Source organism: Alexandromys fortis, unplaced genomic scaffold (genome assembly GCF_014885135.2).
Source record: "Alexandromys fortis isolate MF-2015 unplaced genomic scaffold, M_Fortis_MF-2015_v1.1 scaffold_133, whole genome shotgun sequence".
NCBI classification, from domain to species: domain Eukaryota; kingdom Metazoa; phylum Chordata; class Mammalia; order Rodentia; family Cricetidae; genus Alexandromys; species Alexandromys fortis.
Genome location: NW_026068030.1, coordinates 2,128,299 through 2,133,091, shown reverse-complemented (window position 1 = coordinate 2,133,091; position 4,793 = coordinate 2,128,299). Strand labels below are relative to the sequence as shown.

Genomic DNA, 4,793 nt, shown 5'->3' with positions numbered 1-4,793 from the left:
TATAATAGTTTCTTATTGAACATTTTTATTCTTAATGATAAAGACACCTGGATTTATACTTTAAAAGGTTTTTAATGTTTTATTTCATTTTGATTGACAAAATTGTGTATAGTTGTAGGCCACAGTACTGGTGGCAGGTACATACTGTATACTCATCAAATTAAGCTATTTTTCTTATTCATTGTAGTAAATATTATTTCTTTATAACAGAACATTTTAATTATTCAAACACCAATGATTTAACTGAAAACTAGTCAAAAGACATTTGACTAGTTTTCTCCAGAGATCTCCCTGATAAGTTATCGCACCCCAATAGTTATCCCTAGCCATATGTACATATTTGTGAGCACTAATGGACTTAGTAGGTTGTGTTTGTCTGTGTGAAACAATAATAATCAGTTCTTGAATTTAAGGGATGGTGAGATGAGCATGGAAGGAATTAGAACAATGAGAGAGGTGAGAAATGATATAAATATAAATGCATGATATTCTCAAAAATAAAATAAATTTAAAAATACAAAAAAAAAATTGTCTTGAGAAGACATTACAAATCACCACACTTGAGTAGAGAAGTAAAACTTGGCCTCATAAATCATAAGAAAACTCCAAATCAAAATCATAATGCCACCTCATTTTGATTAGAGTGACTGCTATCACAAAGTCAAAATTAACTGAAGCTGACAGGGATGCAGAAAGGGAAAAAGAGCTAGTGCAGTGCAGATGGCAATATAAGTTAGTATAGGCATTGTAGAAACCAATGTAAAACCTTCTTGAATGATAAAAACCGTATCTTTAGGTATAGTCCAGTTATGGCAATGTCTCAACCACAGCCACCACAATCAGGGCTCAGCCACATCCTGTCATTCCACAGAAAGCCTGAAGTCATAATGAGATCCCTCCATCATCAAATAAGTGCATATAACATTTCATATATGCATATTTTGAGACTGGTATTTGTTGTTACTTTTATATCTCTTAAATAAGTAGCATAAAACAAAGAAGCCAATGAGCTCCAACTTTCATCAATCCACTGCAACTTAAATGGCATTGAAAATTGCAATATAATATCTATTTATACAAACATAGATACTGGTTTAAAAAGTAAAGTTTATTTTAATGTGTAAAGGAAACAAAAGTCAAATGAATATAGTTTAAGAAAACCTGAAAAAAAATCTTGCAACTGTTGTTTAAGAAGCCTCTATATGTCTTCCATGTGCTGAGGACAATTGAAGCTTTTTAGTGTTTAAAATGCAAAGATGCTAGCAGAATAAACATTACATTTCATAAAAGATGAGGTAGACAGAAGCCAAGAAATACAGCAAAGATCTGTAACTGATGTATCAGAATGTAATAGTGCTTAGAAGAAGAAGAAGAAGAAGAAGAAGAAGAAGAAGAAGAAGAAGAAGAAGAAGAAGAAGAAGAAGAAGAAGAAGAAGAAGAAGTAGAGGACATGAGGTTGACACTGAAGATGTGCAGTAGGTTTAATTTACTTTATAAATATTATTAGGGGACTGAGGAAGTAAATGGCATGTGTTTGGAAGACAAGGAACAACTTTTAGAAAATAATTAGCTCCTTCCACTATATGGGTTTGGGTTTCAGGAATTGGACTAAGTGGTCAGGCTTGTAGGCTAGAGCCTTTAAAATAAGGCATTTTTTTTAAAGATAATCATTTTTATAGTGTTTCATTTCCTCCCAAAATTATGGTGACAGCATTAGACATTGTAGTATGTGTATAAATATCTGAAGTACGAAAAAAAAAAGCCTAGGCTGAGGCCCTGTGATACAAACATGTGTCATATAAGAAGGAATATGATAGCTGCCCATGTGGCTTGAACATGGTTATCAAGTAGGGATCTTTACTGGCTTCTAATTAAAGAAAAATTAAAAAATCTAAAAAAGCTTCTAATTCTGAGGTGCTAAGATGTTGATAAAAAATATAGTTTATCAACCCAATTATAAAATGGGGCACTGAACTGAACAGAGATCTCTCAACAGAAGAAGTTCAAATGACCAAAAGACACCTAAGGTCATGCTCAACTTCCTTAGCAATCAGGGAAATGCAAATCTGATGTGGGAGTGTCATATATCAATCTGTTGATTTCATTGGTTAAGCAATAAAGAAACTCCTTGGCCCTGATAGGTTAAAACATAGGTGGGAGGAGTAAACAGAATAGGATGCTGGGAGGAAGAGGAAGTGAGCTCAGACTTGACAGCTCTGCTCTCTGGAGCAGAGGCCCTGCTTCGCTCTCCTGGGCATATGTGATGAAGTTCCGACCCATGATGGCTGTAGATTAGAATCTTCCCGGTAAGCGCACCTTGGGGTGCTTACAGGCATTATTAGAAATGGGCTAATCCAGGTGCGAGAATTAGCCTAGAAGAGGGTAGATAGAAATGGGCCAAGCAGTGCTTAAATGAATACAGTTTGTGTGTTGTTATTTCTGCCTGCTAGCTCATGCCCGAAATAACAACACACAAACTGTATTCTTTTAAACACTGCTTGCCCATTATATCCAGCTTCTTCTGGGCTAACTCTCGCACTTGGACTAGCCCATTTCTAATAATGCCTGTAAGCACCCCAAGGTGCGCTTACCGGGAAGATTCTAACCTATGTCCATCTTGGATCAGAGCTTCATTGCATGTGCCTCAGAGAGCAGAGCTATCGGGAGAGCGGAGCATGGCGGTCTCTGCTCCAGAGCAGAGCTGTCGAGTCTGAGCTCACTTCCTCTTCCTTCCAGCATCCTATTCTGTTTACTCCTCCCACCTATGTTTTAACCTATCAGGGCCAAGGAGTTTCTCTAATGCTTAACCAATGAAATCAACAGATTGATATATGACACTCCCACATCACTTCCCCTTTTTCTGTTTAAACAAAAAAAGAAGGCTTTAACTTTAACAGAGCAAAATTACATATAACAAAACAGTTATCAAGTAAAAATTACAATAATCTATATCATAACTAAGGAAAACTATAACTATAATTAACTATTCTTCAACTCCTTCAAAGACTCCAGAAGGATATAATATTACCTAAGCAAACAAGAAAGCAAAACTCTAGAAATGACAGAGACATCTCTCTGCCTGGACAGTCACCCAAAGTTCCTCTGTACCATTGGGGCATCGATCTTCGGCCTACAGGCCCATAGTTTCCAGCAGACATTTCCACAAAGCAGGAAATTTCAAAGGCAGTCACTATCTGCTTGTCCTGAAGAATGTCTTGCAGACTCTTTCATGAATCAGGAACCCCGAAAGATCATCTCACCTTTAGGCAAGTTCAGCAGTCCTCTCTCTGCGGGTTCTCTGTGTCCAGTTTATGCAATAGTCCAGGCAAGAGCAGTTTCTTGCCCAAATGGCTATCAAACTCCATAAGGATCCTCTTCGATGCCCATCTTCCTCTTGAAGTAGATTGGTGCTGCCAGGAGCAGAGTGTCTCATTGTCATGAAAAGTCCTAAGTTATTAAAACATTTAAAATGCCATATTCTATAATCTTTGAAAAATATGAAGAATGCCTATCTAAAATATATCTATGCACATCTAGAAAATCTTAACTAACATGACTACAAACTTAACTATTATTAATGATTATTCATTAACAACCTATATACATTACAAAATTAACCTTAAATTTAAATCACTAAAGCAAAATCCATATCAATGTAAATTATTCATACCTATATCATCTCCCCCTTTAAATGTAAAAGAACATTTATAAACAATTTTTGGGAATATGGGCGCAGTTATTTCTCTCCAAACTGCTTCCTGCTGAATGGGGGCGTCGTTAATCAGGTCATTCATGGTATAACCTGTGTGCTAGTTTCATTTCAGTTGGCAGTTGAGCAAAGCAATTTTCTGAAGATGTTCACAGCAACCCTTCAGGAGGACGTGGCCTATCATACCATATAGGAATAGAAGAAATCCACAGACTCTCACCCTCTGTGAAAACAAAATAAGAAACTCCTTTCCAAAGATTTATGTCCTTAGATCCAAATTTCAAAGCAGTTTTAAAATATCTATGTTGGATTAGTTCAGCAGCATCTATAAACAAATATCTTTTGGCAGCTCCTTCCTCAGCATTAAAACAATTCAAAGAGAGCATAATAGCATAGAATATCAATATTCTCTGTGTATTTTCCATCTTTGTGTGCTTTATTTTAACCTCTATTTTGTTTATTTTTACTTTTATTTTATATTCTCAGTATCTTTGTCCTGGAATAACTCTGTAGACCAGGCTGTCCTTGAACTCTCAGAGATACGCCCCTCTCTGCCTCCCAGGCATTGGGATTAAAGGTGTGTGCCACTACACCTTGAATTCACAGAGATCTGTTTGTCTCTGCCTTCTAGGCATTGGGATTAAAGGCGTGTGCTACCACACCTTGAAGTCACAGAGGTCAATCTCCCTCTGCCTCCCAAGTGTTGGGATTAAAGGTGTGTACTACCACACCCAACTATTCTCTTTGTTCTCTTTTTTTTTTCATTTAAAGACTGCTTGGCCCATTTCTATCTAGCCTCTTCTCGGCTAACTCTCGCACCTGGACTAGCCCATTTCTAGTAATGTGCGCTTACCGGGAAGATTCTAGCCTACGTCCATCCTGGGTCTGAGCTTCATGAGTCTGCCTCAGAGCACAGAGCTATCGCGTCTACCCGGGAGAGCTGAGCATGGTGTCTCTGCTCCAGAGAGCAGAGCTGTCGGGTCTGAGCTCACTTCCTCTTCCTCCCAGCATTCCATTCTGTTTACTCTTCCCATCTTCCTCCTGTTTACTCCTCCCACCTATGTTTTAACCTATCAGGGCAAGC

At 37.6% G+C, this 4,793-nt stretch overlaps 1 long non-coding RNA gene across 1 annotated transcript in view; it reads right to left on the bottom strand.

Moving 5' to 3' along the window:
• Positions 1-4,793, bottom strand: part of LOC126515084 (uncharacterized) — a 311,618-nt gene that overhangs the window by 94,365 nt on the left and 212,460 nt on the right. Inside the window, exon 2 of the long non-coding RNA XR_007595746.1 lies at positions 3,671-3,802. This is a non-coding gene — a long non-coding RNA (uncharacterized lncRNA). The remainder of the gene's footprint in view (positions 1-3,670; positions 3,803-4,793) is intronic.